This window comes from Cervus canadensis, chromosome 3, assembly GCF_019320065.1.
Source record: "Cervus canadensis isolate Bull #8, Minnesota chromosome 3, ASM1932006v1, whole genome shotgun sequence".
In the NCBI taxonomy this organism is placed as follows: Eukaryota; Metazoa; Chordata; class Mammalia; order Artiodactyla; family Cervidae; genus Cervus; species Cervus canadensis.
In genome coordinates, this window is record NC_057388.1 from 55,339,857 (window position 1) to 55,365,197 (window position 25,341).

At 36.2% G+C, this 25,341-nt stretch overlaps 1 long non-coding RNA gene across 1 annotated transcript; it reads left to right on the forward strand.

Moving 5' to 3' along the window:
* Positions 1–199: 199 nt before the first annotated feature.
* LOC122437771 lies at positions 200–24,100 on the forward strand. The gene is made up of 3 exons (XR_006268400.1): positions 200–290; positions 3,350–3,354; positions 24,059–24,100. It is a non-coding gene; the product is annotated as an uncharacterized LOC122437771 (long non-coding RNA).
* The last annotated feature ends 1,241 nt before the right edge of the window (positions 24,101–25,341 follow it).

Here is a 25,341-nt window from a genome sequence, read left to right on the forward strand (position 1 = left end):
CCACACCACGCTTGAGCCAGTTCCATTCTTACTCAACAGGTCTCAATGGCTGTCTCCAAAGAAATCTTCTTCATAAATCCACCTTTTTTTTCATCTCAATGACATGAACAATGGCTTTTGGTGTGCAAATCCCAGTTTTGACTTTGTATTTTGAAAACATCTGTCACAGAGAGACCCCACAGTCAGTCAGTTCAGTGGTTCAGACATGTTCGACTCTTTGTGACTCCATGGACTGCAGCATGCCAGGCTTCCCTGTCCATCACCAACTCCCAGAACTTCCTCAAAATCATGTGCATAGAGACGGTGATGCCATGTGATGTGAGAGACCCCCATGAAGTCTAATCTTTTTCAATTTTCTGTTTTGTGATGAAGAGACATACTAAAGTAATCTGGGTGCTGAGTTAGATGGTCTTTGAAAGATGACAGTGAATGGAAATATAGTCAACACAATCAAGATTAGTAAATATCATGATTATTATTTTTTTTAATGAGCTTCCTGAAACAAGAGATATATGGTAAGAGTTGCTTACCATATGGTTGGAATTGCTAGAAAGGATTAGCAAACATATTTTGACTATAGTTAGGCAATAAAATATTGAGGATGAGGAGCCAAAGTGGGCTAATATTAATAGAAAGAGATGTGTTCATATATATAGAACTAAATATAGGTCATTGCCAATGAAAACAGTTATGTTTGTCATGAGATTAGTAAGGCATTTCACAATTTCTTTGGTACCCTCAGTTTTCAGATTAGGCCTAATATATGTGCTGAAAGATAGTGTATAATGTACTTTGTTTAATATTGTCATAAAAATTTAATCTTAATTATGTCAGAAAAGAAGGAAGTCACCCATGGAATACTTTAATAGTTATTTTAATTGATGATTTAGGTAAAAATATAGATAGATATCTAATATGCAGATAATACATTAATATATTATTTTTATGTGATGTGTAACTTCATAACTAAATTACCAATTATACTTCATTTTTCATAATTTGTTATTTTGTCCTTGACCTTTGAAATTTATAATTTAAAATGGCAAATTACCTCAAACAGCAACTGTTGACTAATTAGTTTCACATACATTATTATTTGATTAATCCATACTATTAATAAGCATGTGTTTCTCAAACATTCTGGACATCAAATTTTTAGCTCAACTATACAATAACAAACCAAAGTGTGTGGTGATATAGCAAAAAAAAGTTAATAAAAATGAGACTTGAAAATGAGCGAAGGTATTTTAACGAAGTATATTCCTTCTGAAATATGGGGCACAGAGTACTTTGGAATGCCATGTGATAGAGCTTCTTATTAAGGAAAACCCAATAGTAATAGATGATACCTCTTCCTTTTTGTCAGTAAGGTTTTCTCCAAAGGTGTTTGTACTCTAATTTAAAGTCATAGACCATATGGCATTTCGACTACCACAGCTAGTTATCTTTATTGCTCTGCTGGGAGCAAAACTAAGCACTTCCTCTGAGTCTTTTCCAAATGTAAGTTCAGACAAACCTTAGGCATTTTTGAAAACTGAGGTCACAGAGCAAACTTTCAGGAGGAGAAAAAAGCCCCACCAGTATTTCCTCTTATCTAATCAACATTCTTCCACAAGCCTGTCTAAATCTTTGAATTTTTTAGCACTTAAGAGAGTAAATTAAAATAAAAATAAGCAAGAAGATGACTAAAGTAATTAAAAAATGATTTTAAAAAGTAGAAATGGCAGTAGAACAACCAAAAAAAGAAAAATGCTCAAAATGTATTGATAAAAATCTCTAGCAGTACCTAGGGAGAAAAACGCAAAGCAGAAGCGTGTCTTTCCTCTTTGTTTCTCTTCACATAGCTTCCAACTCACAGGCTGAGACTGCTTCTAGATGAACGTCACGAGACCCTCACATGTCAGGTTTTCTAGTGACTTCTGCTGATCTTTTAAAGAGTGGTAATTGTGCAGTTGTGCTTTTTAAGGCAGAAAACTGTATAGTCAGCTATGTTCTAATCTAAAATGCAGTGTCCAAATCACCTCACATTGCAGACTTTTTGAAAATGGAAGCTTATTATACAGTGAGATCACAGTCCAATTAACATTGAAAAGTGATATCATTTTAATCAACATTTTCCATCTATTGGGCTCTGTGTGTGTAAATGTGTGTGTGCGTGTATGTATGTGTATGTGCATGTCTGTGTGATTGGCATCATCTCATTGCCAAATTATCTATATTTAAAAGTACATTTAGCTAAAGAATAAGGAAATTAAATATTTACCATGTCAGAAAGTTATATCTCTGAAAATCCTAGTCATGTGACCATAACTCATAGGTATAACTCCAAGAAAAAAAAATGATTAGAATGTTAAATAAAAGCAAATATACACTAATACAGGAATGTCCTGAAATGCTATAATCAGGGTCAGTGTTGGGAGAGGAGTTAGCAGGAAGAGTCACGAGGCAAAACAGGTGCTAAATATATTGTAGGCTGATTGAAATAAAATATTTTTTATTAATTAAATTCTGCTTGATAATAAAATATATTATAGAAAATTTACACCTATCTGGTTAAACCAAATAATAGTAAAAACTTCTCTTGGGTAGAAAGAGAAGGTTATTTTGAATTTCTGTGGATTTTTTGAATTTTTTTGTGGATTCTAAAAATTCAAAAAATCTGTCCCAAATTGTGCTAAAAAATAGATAAGAAGGAAGTATCTAGAAAGATGCTGTGAGAAAGATTAATTTATGTGGGATTCAAGTATTTATACCATCAGATTTTTCTGTGTTGGGACTGGACCACAGGGTCTAATTGTCAAGTTTAAATTAAATGAAATAAGTTTAGCAATACAGTCCACATGAACCAAATGGCTTGGCAGGCAGTAAGAGTGTTAACATATGAACTTTAAATTTCCCAGTCCTTAAATTCCCTGGAATAAAAGAAAAGGGAGACAGTAAGAACCTGAGTGAGACCATTAAAATTCATTTCTGCACTTAATCTGGTGATGAACTCAGGAAAGAAAAAAAAAAAAAACCACTATGAATCTGTGTTAAGTTAAGCAATAACTTAATGTAACCTGTTCATTAACTCTGAGGTTTCTGACCTTCAGACTTTTCTAACAAACCAAAAGAGTATGTCTTCTCAAAATCCAGTGCATGTACATGTGCACACGTTACTACTGAGAAAAATTGTCATGATGTGTGTGATGCTTTCTGTGATGAAGAGTGTGACTCAGCTTTTGATATTTGGCTACTGACAGCCTCCGTGCCCCAACATACTCCCTTTTTCTGTTACCCAACATCTGGGGAAACTAATAAGTTCCCTCCTTTGAAGCTAAGAGAGGTGTGGGATTTCAAGCCACTCAAGGTCCAGTTTGCTCATGGGAATTTTTGCCACATCTCCACTCCTTAACACCATGAAAACCCCACACCACTCCCCTTACATAACTCTCTGAAGTCATTTCTTTAGCCTACTTTAAATTGCTCTACTCTCCCCAGAAAGCCTATTATGTGGGTAATATATTTTTTCATACTTTCCTGACATGTGTGACATCATCAATCACTACATCTGAACCAAACTTGGGACCGTCCCATGTCTTCAGGGTGACACAGGATTTACTAACCATGTGTAATGAATTTTCATATTTTCTACTTCATTCCATGCTATTTCATTTAAGATAATACTGATTGTAACTTTCTGCACTGATTTTACAACAATTTCAAATGAAAATTCTAGTTCAAGATAAGGAAAGAATAAAAATTCTGACAGTGATTTTTAGGTCCTTTGAATTTTAGCGTATACTTGGATATCAGTAACAATGACTCACATTCCAGACATATTCAAGGAAGGCATCTCTCAGGATAGCAAGACTCCATTTTTTCCCACCTCATTCCTATGACTCCAGCCACATTATACCTGGTGTGAAGGTTACAGAGCAGTGTTTCCCAGAAGTTCATAATGTACCAATCACCTGATGACCTTATTAAGATGCAAGTTTTTGAATGTTAGATCTTGGTAGGACCAAAACTTCTGTGTGTCTAATGATTTTCTAGCTAGTGTCCATATTTCTCGTCCATGGAGCATACTTTGAGTAGAAGGTCAGGCAGGATCCCTACGGAAATCTCCCGCAGACCGTGTGCTGTCCCTGTGCCTATCCCCCTATCCCTCCTCAGTGCCCTGGTGCAAAGTAGCGCTGTCCTAAACCCTTCCTTTCTGATGTGGGCATTTGTATTGTCACTCCCCTTATTCCTCTGTCCATACATCCTTTGTAGTATCTAAATCATTTAACAGTAAGTGTCATACATATGACACTCATTTACCCCTAAATACTTCAGTATATATTTCCTAAGAATCACAAAATTCTCACACGCAGTTAATTCAGAAAACTGACATTAAACCAGCACTGTTATCCAATTTACATTCCTTATTTAAATTCTAACTGTCGCACTAATGTTCTTTATGGCGAAGGAAACAAATTTCAGGTCTAAAATCCAAGCCAGGACCACATGTTGCATTAAATTGTCATTCCTCATTCAGTTCAATTCAGTTCAATCACTCAGTCATGTCTGACTCTGAGGCCCCATAAACCACAGCACGCCAGACCTCCCTGTCCATCACGAACTCCCTGAGTCCACTCAAACCCATGTCCATTGAGTCGGTGATGCCATCCAGCCATCTCATCCTCTGTCGTCCCCTTCTCCTCCTGCCCCCAATCCCTCCCAGCATCAGGGTCTTTTCAAATGAATCAGCTCTTTGCATCAGGTGGCCAAAGTATTAGAGTTTCAGCTTCAACATCAGTCCTACCAATGAACACCCAGGATTGATCTCCTTTAGGATGGACTGGTTGGATCTCCTTGCTGTCCAATGGACTCTCAAGAGTCTTCTCCAACACCACAGTTCAAAAGCATCAATTCTTCGATGCTCAGCTTTCTTCACAGTCCAACTCACATCCATACATGACCACTGGAAAAACTATAGCCTTGACTAGATGGACCTTTGCTGGCAAAGTAATGTCTCTGCTTTTTAATAGGCTGTCTAGGTTGGTCATAACTTTCCTTCCAAGGAGTAAGTATCTTTTAATTTCATGGCTGCAATCACCATCTGCAGTGATTTTGGAGCCCAGAAAAATGAAGTCAGCCACTGTTTCCACTATTTTCCCATCTATTTGCCATGAAGTGATGGGACCAGATGCCATGATCTTAGTTTTCTGAATGTTGAGCTTTAATCAACTTTTTCACTCTCCTCTTTCACTTTAATCAAGAGATTCTTTAGTTCTTTACTTTCTGCCATAAGGGTGGTGTCATCTGTATATCTGAGGTTATTGATATTTCTCCTGGCAATCTTGATTCCAGCTTGTGCTTCCTCCAGTCCAGCGTTTCTCATGATGTACTCTGCAAACAAGTTAAATAAGCAGGGTGACAATATACAGCCTTGACTTGCTCCTTTTCCTATTTGGAACCAGTCTGTTGTTCCATGTCCAGTTCTAACTCTTGCTTCCTGACCTGCATACAGGTTTCCCAAGAGGCAGGTCAGGTGGTCTGGTATTCCCATCTCTTTAGTCTTCTTTAATCTGGAACAGTTCTTTAGTCTTTCTATTGTGTCCTTGACAGTTTTGAACAGTGCAAGCTCCTTATTTATAGAAGTTTGTCTGAAGTATCCTCATATTTAAACTCAAGTTACATATTTTGGGGAGGAACACTAGAAATGTTGTACTTTTGATTAATATTCATTAGGAGGCAAAATTACCCCATTATTTGTAAAGTTAGTTATGATCACCTGGCTATGGTGGTATCTGCCAGATTCCTACATGGCAAAGATTCTGTTATTGTGCTTATAATTAATTGGTATCTTATGGGAGGTTCTGACAATACTCTGTTTCTTACAATTCTCTCAATTTAGTAACTATCAGTACCTCTTATCTAAATAATTATTATTGTGGCTGTTGCCATATTGTAATTTTCATATTTCATATCTCTTCCACCTCGGTTGCTATTTTTACTGTCAATAGGATTTCAAGATGATAGTGCAGCAAGTTTGAAAATTGTCGTGAATTTCTCACTTTCACTAATTATCATACATCTAATCATGTAGTAACCAATTGAGTAATGCACAGAACATAAAGAAGGTAAGTTATTACCATTACTATGAAATCCATGTTATATGGAAAATTTTAGCTGCCTTTTGTTAAGTCACAGGGCATGGATGATTTTACACCATCAGCTACCTGAGAAAACCTGACACTTTGTTGAAGAATCAGTGAAGCAGCTAAAGACTTATTATCTATGAAATGGATCATAATCAAAGGATTCAAGAATCTGAATCCTTTTATCCTATTATATCCTTCACACAGAGTACTCATCCTTGTCTATGGTGGGAGGGTCATTAGAAGTGCCCAGAGTTATACTTTCCATTTTAGACACTAAACTGAGAATTGATTTTACCAAATGTGTTCAATTATTTGTGAACTGCTCATACCTTCATATGGCAGACCCTGAAGGTTTTCAAAGATTACAAATCATATCCAACTCATTGTTGGATGAGAAAGAATCATCACTGGTTTAACTTAGTAGTGAGAAAATCTCTCTAACAGATACTCTCAAACAGCCATTGCCAGTAGAAATATCACTTAGGAGTTACCAGAATGGATTTTCCCTCATCGTCATGACTATCTTAGTTTTAATTGATTTAAAAGCATTCTCACATATAAAGAAAAAAAAATTCTCAAATTTTCCTACAGCAGCTCATATATTGGATTGGCCAAAAGGTTCCTTCATGGTTTTGCATGACATCTTACAGGAAAAACCCAAACACACTTTTTGGCCAACCCCATAAAATGGTCACAGAGCTGCAACATCTGCTTGCCAGTATTAGCATAATACATTCAAAAGTCAAGTTATCAGAGGCATTTCAGCCTGTAGTTGCATTGCTTTTCTTGTTAATGTCCTAGAGGTAATAAATATGTTGTCCCTTAAAAAGCAAAGCTCAGGTTATCTGATTAAGTTTGGCACCAAGAAGAACAATGATCTGAATTTTTTGAAGATATGTTGATGCATTTGTGTATCGCCATCAACCTGTGCAACACCATGACCATGTACAAGAAGGAGGCCCACCAGTCCGAGTCCAGCTGACACTTGGAGCACTGCCTCTCCATTTACTGCCACACCCTGGGTCCTGCCTGCCCCAGTGAGGCTCTCTAGCCCTTGACTTACCCTCTAAGGGTTTCTTGAAATTCTTGGCATATGTTTACTCTTAGCATCAAAGCTGGTTGTGATTTCTTTTGAGTGTGCATTTTAAAAAAATAATAAGTATTTTTAAATTTGTCTTTATTTCAAAATCACAACCTAAGCATTATAGCATATGAAATAATGCATACAGAACAAAAAAGCTATGTGGCATTTCGCTTACTCGACAGGCAGCTAGCTAGGTTTACTCACTAGCTAAATGTGCCTCTCACAAATTAGCAGGGAAAATGCTAAATCCGCAATGTACAGTTAGTGCTAAGATCAATGGGATAAACATCTTTGTTTCTTTTCAGCAGATAGTGAATTGGCTCTAGACAGTGGCTCTAGAAGGCAGTGGCCTTCTTTTTGAGTCTTGTGCAGGAAACCTGGGTTTGATCCCTGGGTTGGGAAGATTCCCTGGAGAAGGGAATGGCTACCCACTCCAGTATTCTGGCTTGGAGAATTCCCTGGACAGAGGAGCCTGGTGGGCTACAGTCCAGGGGGTCTCAAAGAGTTGAACACGACTGAGTGCCTTTCACTTCACACTCCTTTTATGACATTTGGTCCACGTTCATCTATAGTATTCCCCAACCTTTCACAGCTAGTAAGTATTCTGAATCAGACTTTCAGTTCTTATTTAGCTTATTGCACCTAACTTCCTTGAGAAAGCACTTCACCTTTCCTTAAACAGATTATGTTTATTTCAAACAAAGTTTTACTTATTTAAATGATTATTCCACTATCACCATCTGGGATGCTCAAAATTTTATATGTAATACAAAAAACTTATTCTAATATAATTATTCTGCACTAATAAATTTTTAATCCTATTCCACCCAGACTACTCAAGACTGCAGCCTTTCTTTTCTTTTCTTCAAAAAAGTCTCAAAAATAATTAGCTACAAAAGTTGTGCTTGACAATCTGAATGGGCTCTTTAAAATGTAAATACTGAATCTTTACACAAATTATCTTTTAATAAAGGAATAGTTATAAATCCCCTTTTATAAATCAGGGAATGAGGAGAAGATGGAGTAGGTAATTTGCCAAGTATCACTGTATCCACCTGCCATCTAACCAGGAGACTATTGGCCATGGATTTTATTTTTGAATTTGAATTTGCTTCTAGTCCTGCTTTGTTTACAAACTGCACACCAAAAGCCACATGTGAATAGTAAAGCTTACCAGATGCAAATCAAGACTTAGTGTCTCAGAATAAAAGGGAAAAAAGATAAGAAGCACATTTAACTTTCACATTATTTAAATGATGGCCCTAAGTATTCATTCTGAGTTAATTGGCCTACCTATTAGGATATGTTTGAAAACTATTAACATTGAAAGCCCAGGCCATTTTAAATCTTCTATAAAATGTGTTATTACATCCAATTTAGATATTTAAATGCTCATGCATTAGTGATCTTTTGCACCTTAGAAATCAATCACTCCTTTAAAACACCTGATTTCATGGTATGAATCTAAATGTCAGATTCTTATACTTAATTTCATTTATCCTTTCAAAGACAAAGAAGATGTTGGAGTGGGAAGAACACAGGCAAGAAGTCAGGACACTTCTTGCTGCTTTTAACTACAGTGTAAAAATGTCACATAATCTCTAATGGTATTTGTCTTTTTCCCACATGTAAACAGGTAAATTAGTGCTAGAGTATTTCTAAGCTCTCTTTTGTCTAATCAATTATATAAAATTATTGTGTCTACATAAATGCATATCTTTCTTTGTAAACTATCACCCTATCCTAAAACTTGTATTTTAAAAAAAAAGCAATTTCCTTTTTCACTTTACAAAAGGATAAACTACAGAGATCCTTCTTACATCTGTCTCTGGTAGGGTCCTTACTTTATTTATAATATTTCTGATTTAGACACAGCTTTTTAATTCAGACACAGCTTTTCAAGAGTAGACTTGAAATGTCCTCAGGTGATTCTAATATGCAACTGGAGTTGCATATACATCGAACTGCACCTGTTATAATAATAATTTTGCCTGTTTTCTTTTGACAAAGAAGCTACATGACAATATTGCTAAAATGACTTCGAAGGGAAATAGAATAAGAATCTCATGTCTTCTTACTATCACTCATGACCTGCTTCATGAATTAAAAGAAGTCACTTATGACATTTTAGTGAAGACTACACTTACTGCACCATTTCCTCTGCTTGAAATATGCTCCATTTCTCCAAAATGAAATACAGTAGCCATTCTGTGAAGGCAAGGAACTGTGGCTAAGGATAATGAATTCAAATGCAAGATATGTGAGAGTATATCTGTAAATTGTTCACTTTTGATTTTGAAGATGGACACTTCTTCACTGATCTGCAGTTATAATGATAGAATCTACTTGACTTTTGATGAGCAGAGAAGGAAGCATTAGGTGAACATTGAAAGGGGTTTAAGGTATAGAAAGTGCCCATTCAGGATGGCAAAGCACCAATGTTTACCTAATTATTTTCATGTGTTCATTGTTGCCAAGTCATGTCCAACTTTTGCGACCCCATGGACTGCAGTATGCCAGGCTTCCCTGTCGTTCACCATCTCCTGGAGTTTACTCAGATTCATGTCCACTAAGTCAGTGATGCTATCTAACCATCTCATCCTCTACCACCCTTTTCTCCTTTTGTCTTCAATCTGTCCTAGCATCAGGGACTTTTCCATTGAGTCGGCTCTTTGCATCAGGTGGCCATCAGTCTTTCCAAAGAATATTCAGTGTTGATTTCCTTTAGGACTGACTGGTTTGATCTCTTTGCTGTCCAAGGGACTCTCAAAAGTCTTCTCCAACAATTCAAAACCATCAATTCTTTGGCACCTCATTTTGTGGTCACCAGTTAGCTGTGGGCTATATTAGCAGGAAAACTGGTTAGAATCACTATAGGACATTTAATACTGATGGCTACCCATCTCAACTCCACAGACCAGATAAATTAGAAGCACTGGGCTTGAAGCACAGTAGAGTAGACTTAAAATGTCCTCAGGTGATTGTAATATGCAACTGGAGTTAAGAACTAATGCTCTAGAGAAGCGGTTTCCAGACTTGACTGTGTATTAGATGTTCCTGGGGAAACAGAAGCAATACCAAGTCCATCCAGTGATTCTCGTTGTTTAGGAGTGGCCAAGGAACATGAAATTTTGACAAGCGTACCAGGTTCATCATGCAGGTGATTCATGGACCTCACATTAGTCCAGCACACTGTGAGGTAAGTTTCTGATATCAAAGAATGTAAGAGAGTACTTGTTGACCAGTCTATACAGTCAATTCCTAGACAGGCAAAATCACAGGTTTAAATAAAACAAGGTATAGTGAATTTATCTTTAAATGAACAAAGAATAATCCATTTGAAAAATAATATTCCTGGAAAAATCAGCCTTGGGGATTTGGAGCATTGAAATCTGTATTTTTATGTTTCTTAAGCATTAAAAATATGCCCTGGTTTTCTTATGCCCTGGTCTATGCCCAGTGCTTCCTCTCAGACTCTTAAGTGAATTTTTGAGTAGTTGTAAGGAAGCAACCAGGGTGACTAGCCTTCCTTTGTAAGAAGAATATAAAATAAAACAGTCAATAGCTCTTATTTGAGATCTCTATTTTTATAAAGACCTAAATCCTGAAAGTGACTTACTTCTCTAGATATAATGGTCACTGGTTGTAGGGATCAGCAAATGGGTCTGTGCTTGGGGAAATTTGTGAATAGGAGGATCTAAGGATAGGAGAAGGGGGAATAAAATTCTAAAACACTACCAGGCCTGATTGGTTTAGTCCTCCTATGTGTATTTGATTATGATTAATTCCAAGGGGTTGTATTAAGAATATGCATTCCCAAGTTATGTCACAAGATCAAGGCCAATACCTGTAAACTTTAATATAGGTATATATAAATCACTCAGGGATCTTTTTTATTCATTTTAACTTTTAATTTTATATTGGAATATAGACAGTTAACAATGTTGTGATAGTTTCAGGAGGACAAGCAAAGGGACTCAACCATACAGACACATGTATCCATTCTCCCCCAAACTCCCCTCCCATGCAGGCTGTCAAACGTCTTTTTAAATTGCAGATTCTGACGCAGCCTGTCTGGGGTAGATCCTAAGAATGCTCTCAATTATTGCTGATGCTGCTGGTTCATGGACTGCTCTTTGAGTTGCAAATACCTAGGCAATTTTTTAATCTAGGCAATTTTAAAATGGCTGTCTAAGGAGGCCTTATAAATAGCTGTGAAAAGAAGAGAAGCTAAAAGCAAAGAAGAGGAAAGATATACCCATTTGAATGCAGAGTTCCAAAGAATAGCAAGGAGAGATAAGAAAGCCTTCCTCCGTGATCAATGCAAAGAAATAGAGGAAAACAATAGAATGGGAAAGACTAGAGATCTCTTCAAGAAAATTAGAGATACTAAGGGAATATTTTTTGCAAAGATGGGCTCAATAAAGGACAGAAATGGTATGGAAGTAAGAGAAGCAGGAGATATTAAGAAGAGGTGGCAAGAATACACACAAGAACTATATAAAAAACATCTTCACGACACAGATAATCAAGATGGTGTGATCACTCACCCAGAGCCAGACATCCTGGAATGTGAAGTCAGGCGGGCCTTAGGAGGCATCACTACAAACAAAGCTAGGTGATGGAATTCCAGTTGAGCCATTTCTAATCCTAAAAGATAATACTGTTAAAGTGCTGCACTCAAATGCCAGCAAATTTGGAAAACTCAGCAGTGGCCACAGGACTGGAAAAGGTCCATTTTCATTCCAATCCCTAAGAAAGGCAACCCCAAAGAATGCTCAAACTACCGCACAATTGCACTCATCTCACATTCTAGTAAAGTGATGCTTAAAATTCTCCAAGCCAGGCTTCAGCAGTACGTGAACTGAGAAGTTGCAGATGTTCAAGCTGGTTTTAGAAAAGGCAGATGAACCAGAGATCAAATTGCCAACATCTGGTGGATCATCGAAAAAGCAAGAGAGTTCCAGGAGAAACATGTATTTCTGCTTTATTGACTATTCCAAAGCCTTTGACTGTGTGGATCACAATAAACTGTGGAAAATTCTGCAAGAGATGGGAATACCAGACCACCTGTCCTGCTTCTTGAGAAACCTGTATGCAGGTCAGGAAGCAACAGTTAGATATAGAACTGGACATGGAACAACAGACTGGCTCCAAATAGGAAAAGGAGTATGCCAAGGCTGTAAATTGTCACCCTGCTTATTTAACTTATATTTAGAGTACATCATGAGAAACGCTGGACTGGAGGAAGCACAAGCTGGAATCAAGATTGCTAGGAGAAATATCAATAACCTCAGATATGCAGATGACATCACCTTATTGCAGAAAGTGAAGAAGAACTGAAGAGCCTCTTGATGAAAGTGAAAGAGGAGAGTGAAAAAGTTGATTAAAGCTCAACATTCAGAAAACTAAGATCATGGCATCCAGTCCCATCACTTCATGGCAAATAGACGGGGAAACAGTGGAAACAGTGGCTGATTTTATTCTTCTGGGCTCCAAAATCACTGCAGATGGTGACTGCAGCCATGAAATTAAAAGACGCTTACTCCTTGGAAGGAAAGTTATTACCAACCTAGACAGCATATTAAAAAGCAGAGACATTACTTTGCCAACAAAGGTCTGTCTGGTCAAGGCTATGGTTTTTCCAGTGGTCATGTATGGATGTGAGAGTTGTACTGTGAAGAAAGCTGAGCACTGAAGAATTGATGCTTTTGTGTTTGTTTTTTCTTTTTTCCAATTATTTTTATTAGTTGGAGGCTGATTACTTTACAATATTGTAGTGGTTTTTGCCATACATTGACATGAATCAGCCATGGATTTACATGTGTTTCCCATCCTGAATCCCCCTCCCACCTCCCTCCCCATCCCATCCCTCTGGGTCATCCCAGTGTACCAGTTCTGAGCACTTGTCTCATGCATTCAACCTGGACTGGCGATCTGTTTCACACTTGATAATATACATGTTTCAATGCTATTCTCTCAGATCATCCCACCCTCGCCTTCTCCCATAGAGTCCAAAAGTCTGTTCTATACATCTGTGTCTCTTTTTCTGTCTTGCATATAAGGTTATCATTTCCATCTTTCTAAATTTCATATATATGCATTAGTATACTGTATTGGTCTTCATCTTTCTGGCTTACTTCACTCTGTATAACGGGCTCCAGTTTCATCCACCTCATTAGAACTGATTCAAATGAATTCTTTTTAATGGCTGAGTAATATTCCATTGTATATATGTACCACAGCTTTCTTATCCATTCGTCTGCTGATGGGCATCTAGGTTGCTTCCATGTCCTGGCAATTATAAACAGTGCTGCAATGAACATTGGGGTGCACGCGTCTCTTTCAGATCTGGTTTCCTCGGTGTGTATGCCCAGGAGTGGGATTGCTGGGTCATATGGCAGTTCTATGTCCAGTTTTTTTAAGGAATCTCCACACTGTTCTCCATAGTATTGGTGCTTTTGAACTGTGGTGTTGGAGAAGACTCTTGAGAGTTCCTTGGACTGTAAGGAGATCCAACCAGTCCATCCTGAAGGAGACGAGTCCTGGGTGTTCATTGGAAGGACTGATGTTGAAGCTGAAACTCCAATACTTTGGCCACCTCGTGCAAAGAGATGACTCATTTCAAAAGACCCTGATGCTGGGAAAGATTGAGGGCAGGAGGAGTAGGGGATGACAGAGGATGAGATGGTTGGATGGCATCACCAACTCAATGGCCATAGGTTTGGGTGGACTCTGGGAGTTGGTGATGGACAGGGAGGCCTGGCATGCTGAACTGAACTGAACTGAAAACAAATATACTGCCAGTTATTTCTCCAGCAATGATGGGTTTATTTCATATCATTAGAAAATTGCAGTGTGGGAATGGATACCATGTTAGCCATTTGCAAGTCCTTGCAGAGCAAGGCAGGGAGAGGGGAGAAGGAAGTTTGGAGAGATACAGGAAACAGTTTACTCCTCTGTCTCTCTCTCTCTGGCTTTTCATAAGCTGAGTTTCTGCCAGAGAACAAGGGGAGTCTTTCTTCTTCCTGTTGGGTTCTGATGTTGTCTCAAGGCATGAGAACTTCCTCTGCTCCTGACTTTAATTACAGTTTGTTTGTTAATTTTTTACAGATCATAGAATAAATTCCATTATATATATACACATACTTCCCTGATGATTCATCACATCATCCTCTCATCCTCTCTTGGGCTGGGCTTTGATACTCCTCACCTCTGGGAGCCCCTCAGTGTTTTAGCATCTTAACAGCCACTCAAAACAATTGATTTTACAAATATTGTCACATTTGTGATTTACAGAAACCATGGGAAGTCAGTGCAACATTAACAGCTTTACAAAAGAAAAATCAAATTTCCAGATAAGTTTCAAAATTTGTCCAAGGAATTTCCATGGCTCAACTCATAAAATCATAAGGATTCAATTCATGGATCTTGAATATCAGGTTCAAAATTGTTTTACCTAAAACCATAGTTTCCTGTGTAAAATATAATGTTCTAATTCTCTTTACCTATTTGGACAACATATCAGCAATACAAACAAAGAGGACTCCCATGCACAACTTTATAGATTTGGATATAAAATTCTACATAAATTTTAAGTAAACTTCACAATACCCTCATGCATTACAATTATTTTCACATTAGTATAAGAGAGGAATGAAGCAGATTTGGAAGTCATCTAGTTTGCCTGAGGCCAACAGAATGTGGAATGCAATTTTTGATAAATTCAAGTCAGTCATCACCTTTCATAGTCACATACTTTATAATTGAGAAATTATAACTGGTTCACAGAGGGATACCTGTGAAACTCATTCTGTGGGTTACAAGGAGTGTTAGCTTACCTAATCAGCCCCTTTTAGAGGGAGCTGGATATTGTACTAATTGAGTAATAGTGTCTGTTGGAATTTATTATGTAACACAAAAATTGAAACAAAACTTAACATTTTTATAAGAAGTAACATCTAGTACAATGTAATGTGATTCCTAATGGCTTCAGAAGAAGATGTGTTTTTAAAATATCAATATAAACTTAAAGAGAATCCTCCACATTTTAATTATTTTACATTTCTAAAATCAGTGGAATTCCCTTCATTAGATACATGTTTCCCTCTGCAATACCTGTGACTTGTGTTGGAATGTCCACTTCTCTAGAGGAGAAAACACACAGAAGGAGGGACAGGCAGAAGACCAGAATGAAATTAATAACTCTGTACCAAATTATTATGGAGAAATAAGGCCTCATGAAAACTTTCCACTCAATTCAGGTCTTTTCAATATATTATCAAGCCAGTGATTTGAAGCATAGTTGATGATAATGATAATGTTTCGCTGATGGTTATTTTTACCAGTTCTTAACACTGTCACTTCAGTGGCTCTGAGTGGGTGAGATTTCATATAATGTCTATAGAAAACCTTAATGACCAAATTTCTCAGACATTGTTCACATTATTTGAAGTTTATTAGCAAGAACTTCTTCCTTTCAGAACAGTGAGGAATTAGTTATGTCCTATTCCTTGGTACAGTGACCTCCAGGTATTTTCTTCCATATGTTAATATTATCATCTTTAGATTTTTTTTTCTTTTCAGCAGACTTACTAAATTGATAATTGGAAAACATGAAAAATTATCTGAGACAACAAAGAGAATATATTATAGATATATCATTTATATATAATATAAATGATGTGAAATAATATAAATAATATAGGATAATGTAAATTCTCAAAAAATTGAGGAGGTAAAATACATATGTGTGACATCTGAAAAACATTTTATAGTACTTCTGATATTATCTTCCTCTATTCCATTCTTCCTTTATTATTTTTGCTTTCATTTTGATCATATTACTTTAGTTTTATACTGAGTAGCTTTTCTATCATGTGAAAAGAAACTTTAAGTTGAAGTTTTTAAAAATATATGTCATCACAGTTACATTACATTGTGTAATTCAAATAAATTGCTTAATCAAATTCAAGCTGCTTTATTCTCTGAATCATTTAGTCAAGCATAAGGAGGTTAACCTAGCAGAATTGTACTTTACTTATGGTTTAAACACAGTTGAGACACATTAACATTATCAAGTCTGTGGAAAGAATAATGCATTTTGCTTTGTTATGATGCTTTTCATTTCTAGCTTCCAAGGACAATTACTGTGCACTTTTGTTTATGATGTAGGATATTGTCTGTGACACTTGGCCATTTGGAACACTGCATTAAATTGAGTATTTTAAATTATTTCCTTTATTTAGAGGGAAGAAAAAGACATTGAAAATACAGTATGGAGGCTTCTAGATAAAATGAGACTTTATGAGTTTGTTTCCTGTGTTCCAAATTTCTACATTTTTCTGCTATTTCATTTTAAAAGAGCTCTTGATTTAAAAGAGTAGATTCCATTTTGAAAATGGGTCTCTGGACCCATAAAAAAGCAAAAAGTCTTCATTACCTGAACACTGGCCAAAAGTGAAATAGCTGTAAAGGGTAATTATGTGGATGTGCTATAACACATATTTCTAGATTGATACTAGTATAGGGCAAAATAAAATTTCTAAGATACATTTCATTCTGTATTTCATAGACTTCTTTATATGCTTCCTGCCAATTATCTCTTTGAAGAATGTTTGTTAGTTTGAATTTAATGCATATAAATAAACCTAATTTCTAGTGTCAGTAAATTATATATCAAAATGTATTAACACCAAGAGAATTCAGAAACTTGACATGTTATTAGAAATAAGTAAATGCCATATTACTGGACATCCATAAAAAGGCTAACTTTCTCCTAACAAAGATGCTTGTATTACAAATAAAAATAATAGTTGGTGCTAAGATAGTTGTCTAATGACTTTATTAAAATTTCAAATGACCTCAGGTGGATCAGGGTAGATCCACCTCAGGGTGGATCCCTCAGATAGAAGGGAGTTTTCTTGCAAAGTCCTGGTTCCAAATACTTTAAGAATACTAATAAGTTACTTCATAGCAAAGGCAGATATAGGCCTTCCTAGTTTCTCTGAGTAATGTATGTGACTGACTTTATCATGCCAGTCCCTAGAGTTATTTGGAGGAGATTTTTCCTTTTCTCTAAAATTCCATATGATTCCTTTGTCTGTGAATACCATCCATGTTCATACATGAAGTTGCTAAACTAACTGTAGTGTTGAGCTTCTCTTTTTTTTACAGATGACACCGATTTCAATCTTCTTGGTCAAGATGTAGATTAGATAGAGCCTGTCTCAACTTGCTAAAATACTATAAAATAAGTATCATAAACAATCCAGTATGAAAAAATAGATATTATATTGAATACCAGGGGACTTTGCATTAAGGCTTATGGATCTGGAATAAAAAAATAATCTTCAAAATACAGCCACAATTACTTTTCATGATGTTCCCCTGTCCACATTTAAAAAACAGCTTTTCAGGGGGGGAAAAAAACTAAGTGAATACTCTGCTCCTCCTCCTTTCTTTTTCCTCTGACTCACAAAATAAAGAAGTCTAAAAAACCAAACAGGGGAACCCTTTCAACAGAGTGTAGAAAATGATTTTTGAGGCAGCTAGAGCACAGGTCCCAATGAGATTTTTATCATTCATGGTTTGAACCATATGAAATTGCCTATGTCTGAATGCTTTTCGGCTGCCCAGGTGGTGCTAGTGGTAAAGAACCCACCTGTCAATGCTGGAGATGCTGGGTGGGGAAGATTCCTTGGAGAAGGGCAAGGCAACCCACTTCAGTATTCTTGCCTGGAGAATCCCATGGACAGAGGAGCCTGGCAGGCTACAGTCCGTAGTGTAGCACGGAGTCAAACATGACTGAAGCAACTTTGCTCAAATGCTTTTTGCCCAAATGGCAGAAAAATTCAGTTTAACCTATTACGTCCTTTCAGAGACACCAACCTCCTAAAACCACAGGATGTGAAAGAAGAGTAAGTACTTTTAACTGTTTCATCCAGTCAGGTGATACCCTTGAATTTTGTTGAAAGTGGGTGTTTCTTTTGTTTTATAAATTGTAGCTTTCTGGGAGAAAGAAATTCATAAAGTTGGAAATAGAAAATCATAGATGTTATAAATAAGTAAAAATCTTGTTCATTTTTATAAAAAATACAAAGTAGGCAAACCAGTTATCTAACTTAATCTATAAAAAAAGTGAGAAGTCGAAAATATACATGGTTGGTATATTTTTTAAAATATAAGAAATGAATTATGACATTACTTTGCAGACCTGTCTTCAATGAAATTAAAAATTGTAGATAAAATGGATACTATCAAAGGAAGATATACTATTAGTCAAAATCTACCCCATTAGAGATAGAAAGTTCAAATAGACCAATATTCAATAAAGAAAATTTTATTAATGAACCACCAAAAAAAAAAAAGATCAGCAAGCCCAAGTAGATTCAAAAGGAAATACTACTGCTTCACCAAAATCAGATTATTTCAATGCTACACAAGTTGTTCTAGAGATTAAAAAATGAAGGGAAATTTAGAAACTATTTTTAATAAGTAAAAATAAAATGAGATTATGATCACATAAAAGAAATTAATTGGCCAATACTGATCTTAAAAATTATATTATCACAGCAAATAAACAATACACTATGATAACATGAAATTCATTTCAAGAATTAAAAAATTTTAATAGGAAATACATTAGTTCAATACATCAGAAAAAGAATCAGTATGCACAAACAGTGACAATAACATATATATATGTATACACACACAAAATTACAGCAAAACTATCACATATCGCCAAAGAAAATGATATCATTAAAAATCATTAATGTCATTAAAAACTATGAAAGGAAAATTTTTAAGCACTCATGAAATGTACAAAAGTAAATTTGAACAGATGGAAAAATATCCTTTCATTCTTAGATGACTCCATTTCATAAAGCAGTCAGTTCTCTCCAATGTAATTTATTCATTTTATAAAATCTCAAAAGAAATAACACTTCTTGAAGAAAGCAGAGAAATTGATGCTAAAGTTCATATAGAAAGAAAGACAGTCAATGATATCTAGAAAAAACAAAGGAGAAAAAAGCTATGGGGAGGGAAGAGGGATAAACCTCGCAGATATTAAGTATTTAAAAACTCTGTAAATTATATAATGTAGTACTGATATGTGAATAAACAAACCAGTGAAATATAGTCCATAGAGTGAACCCCCCCAAAAATATATATTTATATGAAAATTTAATGATAAAGAAGCCATTTCAGATCACAAGGGAAAAGATGAGTGTTTTAATACATGAAACTGAGGCAACAGAATAGCCACTTGGAAAAGAAGAAAAATTAAATTTTATATCACATCACATCCAAGAATATGGTCCAAATAGGCCATAGGTTTAAATGTAACAAATGAAACCATACAGGCCCTAAAGAAAACACAGGTGGATTTTTCTATAATCTGGCACTGGTAAAGGTTTCTAACTATGACCTAAAATCCAGATGGACAAAGAAAAAAAAAAATATTTGACTAAATTAAAATAATGAAAAATATCTTTGCTTAGGGGAAAAAAAAAATCACAGACCAAGAGACTAACTTGCAAAAGTACTTTACTGACAGTGTTTATGACAGATATCATAGGAATAGGATACTATGCATAATGCACATTTAAATATAAAGGAAAACTGCAAAAATCCTATAGAAAAGTAAGCAAATGAAATTAACTCAAACTTTTAAGGAAAAGATAGGAAAAGAAGAAGTGAAACTCTCACTGTTTGCAGATGACATGATCCTCTACATAGAAAACCCTAAAGACTCTACCAGAAAACTACTAGAGCTAATCAATGAATATAGTAAAGTTGCAGGATATAAAATTAACACACAGAAATCCCTTGCATTCCTATATACTAACAATGAAAAAACAGAAAGAGAAATTAAGGAAACAATACCATTCACCATTGCAACAAAAAGAATAAAATACTTAGGAGTATATCTACCTAAAGAAACAAAAGACCTATACATAGAAAACTATAAAACACTGATGAAAGAAATCAAAGAGGACACAAACAGATGGAGAAACATGCCGTGTTCATGGATTGGAAGAATCAATATTGTCAAAATGGCTGTTCTACCCAAAGCAATCTATAGATTCAATGCAATCCCTATCAAGCTACCAATGGTATTTTTCACAGAACTAGAACAAAGAATTTCACAATTTGTATGGAAATACAAAAAACCTCGAATAGCCAAAGTAATCTTGAGAAAGAAGAATGGAACTGGAGGAATCAACCTGCCTGACTTCAGACTCTACTACAAAGCCACAGTCATCAAGACAGTATGGTACTGGCACAAAGACAGAAATATAGATCAATGGAACAGAATAGAAAGCCCAGAGATAAATCCACGAACCTATGGACACCTTATCTTTGACAAAGGAGGCAAGGATATACAATGGAAAAAAGACAACCTCTTTAACAAGTGGTGCTGGGAAAACTGGTCAACCACTTGTAAAAGAATGAAACTAGAACACTTTCTAACACCATACACAAAAATAAACTCAAAATGGATTAAAGATCTAAATGTAAGACCAGAAACTATAAAACTCCTAGAGGAGAACATAGGCAAAACACTCTCCGACATAAATCACAGCAAGATCCTCTATGACCCACCTCCCAGAATATTGGAAATAAAAGCAAAACTAAACAAATGGGACCTAATGAAACTTAAAAGCTTTTGCACTACAAAGGAAACTATAAGCAAGGTGAAAAGACAGCCCTCAGATTGGGAGAAAAATAATAGCAAATGAAGAAACAGAACAAAGGATTAATCTCAAAAATATACAAGCAACTCCTGCAGCTCAATTCCAGAAAAATAAATGACCCAATCAAAAAATGGGCCAAAGAACTAAACAGACATTTCTCCAAAGAAGACATACAGATGGCTAACAAACACATGAAAAGATGCTCAACATCACTCATTATTAGAGAAATGCAAATCAAAACCACAATGAGGTACCATTACACGCCAGTCAGGATGGCTGCTATCCAAAAGTCTACCAAGCAATAAATGCTGGAGAGGGTGTGGAGAAAAGGGAACCCTCTTACACTGTTGGTGGGAATGCAAACTAGTACAGCCGCTATGGAGAACAGTGTGGAGATTTCTTAAAAAACTGGAAATAGAACTGCCATATGACCAAGCAATCCCACTTCTGGGCATACACACCGAGGAAACCAGATCTGAAAGAGACACGTGCACCCCAATGTTCATCGCAGCACTGTTTATAATAGCCAGGACATGGAAGCAACCTAGATGCCCATCAGCAGATGAATGGATAAGGAAGCTGTGGTACATATACACCATGGAATATTACTCAGCCATTAAAAAGAATTCATTTGAATCAGTTCTAATGAGATGGATGAAACTGGAGCCCCTTATACAGAGTGAAGTAAGCCAGAAAGATAAAGAACATTACAGCATACTAACACATATATATGGAATTTAGAAAGATGGTAACGATAACCCTATATGCAAAACAGAAAAAGAGACACAGAAATACAGAACAGACTTATGAACTCTGTGGGAGAATGTGAGGGTGGGATATTTCAAAAGAACAGCATGTATACTATCTATGGTGAAACAGATCACCAGCCCAGGTGGGATGCATGAGACAAGTGCTCGGGCCTGGTGCACTGGGAAGACCCAGAGGAATCAGGTGGAGAAGGAGGTGGGAGGGGGGATCGGGATGGGGAATACGTGTAACTCTATGGCTGATTCATATCAATGTATGACAAAACCCACTGAAATGTTGTGAAGTAATTAGCCTCCAACTAATAAAAAAAAAAAAATCAATCATATAAAAAAAAAAGATATTAACACCATCATTAAACATATGAAAACATATTCAGCTTCACTCATAATAAGAGGAACAAAAATTAAAACTACACTGAGACTTACTGTTTTCCCACCAAAATTGGTAGAAAATTAAAAACAAAATTAAAGAAAAAAACACGAAAATATCTTCTGCTTCTGAGGCTGTCATACATTGCTGGTGAGAATATAACATGGTACAAATTTTGTGAAGGGAGTTTGAAAATACCTTTTGATCCACCAGTTTCTTTCATAGAGATTTTTTCTAAAGATTCCACCCTATCATAAGAAGATACAATTGCACGAGATAATTCATTGAAGCATCATTTATATTTGAAGAATATTGGAAATGACCTAAAAGCCCATACTTGGGATATTGTTTGAATATCCTATGGTACAATGGAGTCCTAGGCAGTTATTTAAAAGAATGAGGAAGATCTCTATCAACTGATGCAGAGAGATCTCCAGGTTATACTTAAAAAAAAAAAAAGTACAATACTGATTTCCTATCATGATAACTTTTGAGTAAAAAATGAAAGGTGGAAATAAAAAATCCATCTATCGGTTCATCTACTGTGAAAAAGAAATACAAGGAATAAACTGGAAAATGAAGTTTGTTAATGTCAAGAGTGGTGTGAATGTGGACTGGTTGGTGGGTGGGTCAAGTGGCTCTTTTTTAGTAGCATACATTTTGTAGTTTTTATATTGCAAACCATGGTACACTCTACATACTTAAAAAATCCTGAGTAAATACAAACAGAAACATGAACCTAAACAAATTGATAGTGTGACCTTACTAAAGGGAGAGAAAACAGTACCCTCTGAAGAAACTTTTGAACTCATTGTTTTGAGTCTATATATTCAATCTAAAAATGGGAAGCAATGTAAACATTGCATTTTTAACTGTAGATAGAATTTTTTTCCTCAACAGTATGGGTCAGCAATTCTGAAAATACATTTTGTGTATGGCTGGTAGAAACAGGTGATAAATATGTTAAGATCAATGGGATCCAGGTTCCTCAATACCTGTAAGGATGTCACTAACATGGTGAGAGGATGGGTTGGAAGAACTTTGAGGTGTTATATTGGGATTGGAGAGATCAGCATTAGCTCATGGTTTGTGGTTTTAAGACAGATAGGTGATAAATAACTAATAGATGTATATATCTTCTACATTCATCTTCTTATTAGTCTAGAAACAAAAACATCACATAACAATGAGCACAGAAATTCTCAGATCTGTTTCTAAATGGATCAGGGATCATTTGAAAAAACTGGTGATTCCAGAATTGATACAGGAAATTACAGACTGTTAGAAGTAACCAGGAAAAAACAACAGTCACTTAAATACACGGAATTGTCAAATAATAAATAAAAAATAAATAAAGCAGTCAGCATAAAAGAATGTTTGAATTAATGACTTCGGAAAGTATATACTATGTATCCTAAAATAAATAATTTTTCTTTTTTCAAAAAAGGTTAATCTACAAGAGGAAAAAAGAACAAAAGCATTTGGCTTGTGATTTTTCCTTAACAACAATATAAAGAGATAATGCAACAATACCTACAGTATTTTGAAATTAAGGTGTGTGAGTGCTAAGTCACTTCTGTCATGTCTGACTCTTTGTGACCCTATGGGCTATAGCCCACCAGGCTCCTCTGTCCATGGTATTCTCTAGGCAAGAATATTGGAGTGGATTGCCATGCCCTCCTCCAAGATATAAGGTATGGTACTCCAAAAGTAAGATCATCTTACAGTTATTAAGGAAAGAGAAAAAAAATTTTTATCAAAATTTCCTGTTATATTAGGTCATTCACCTGTTCTATTATGTACATCATAAAAACTCTATATATGAGCACAAAGAAGTATTATCTGGCTATACCATTTTGGTTGTATCCACCCACCATTTCATTCATTCACTCAGTTCAATTCACTGAGTTCAATTCATTCACTCAGTCCTGTCTGACTCTGTGACCCCATGGACTGCAGCATGCCCTGTCCATCACCAACTCCTGGAGCTTGTTCAAACACATCAGTTGAGTCGGTGATGCCATCCAACCATCTCATCCTCTGTCGTCTCTTTCTCCTGCTGCCTTCAATTTTACCCAGCATCAGGGTCGTTTCCAATGTGTCAGTTCTTCATAGCAGGTGGCCAAAGTATTAGAGTTTCAGGTTCAGTATCAGTCCTTCCAATGAATATTCAGGACTGATTTCTTTTAGGATTGATTGGTTGGATCTCCTTGCAGTCTCAGGGACTCTCAAGAGTCTTCTTCAACACCACAGTTCAAAAGCATCAATTCTTTGGTGCTCAGCTTTCTTTATAGTCCAACTCTCACATCCATACATGACTGCTAGAAAAACCATGGCCTTAACTAGACGGACCTTTGTTGGCAGAGTAATGAGTAATGCCTCTGCTTTTTTTTTTCTTTTTTTTTTTTTCATTTATTTTTATTAGTTGGAGGCTAATTACTTCACAACATTCCAGTGAGTTTTGTCATACATTGACATGAATCAACCATGGAGTTACATGTATTCCCCATCCCGATCCCCCCTCCCACCTCCCTCTCCACCCGATTCCTCTGGGTCTTCCCAGCGCACCAGGCCCAAGCACTTGTCTCATGCATCCCACCTGGGCTGGTGATCTGTTTCACCCTAGATAATACACATGTTTTGATGCTGTTCTCTCGAAACATCCCACCCTCACCTTCTCCCACAGAGTCCAAAAGTCTATTCTGTACATCTGTGTCTCTTTTTCTGTTTTGCGTATAGGGTTATCGTTACCATCTTTCTAAATTCCATGTATATGTGTTAGTATGCTGTGATGTTCTTTATCTTTCTGTCTTACTTCACTGTATAATGGGCTCCAGTTTCATCCATCTCATTAGAACTGATTCAAATGAATTCTTTTTAACGGCTGAGTAATATTCCATGGTGTATATATACCACAGCCTCCTTATCCATTCGTCTGCTGATGGGCATCTAGGTTGCTTCCATGTCCCAGCTATTATAAACAGTGCTGCGATGAACATTGGGGTGCACGTGTCTCTTTCAGATCTGGTTTCCTCAGTGTGTATGCCCAGAAGTGGTATTGCTGGGTCATATACAAGCAACTCCTGAAGCTCAATTCCAGAAAAATAAATGACCCAATCAAAGAATGGGCCAAAGAACTAAACAGACATTTCTCCAAGGAAGACATACAGATGGCTAACAAACACATGAAAAGATGCTCAACATCACTCATTATCAGAGAATGCAAATCAAAACCACAATGAGGTACCATTACATGTCAGTCAGAATGGCTGCTATCCAAAAGTCTACA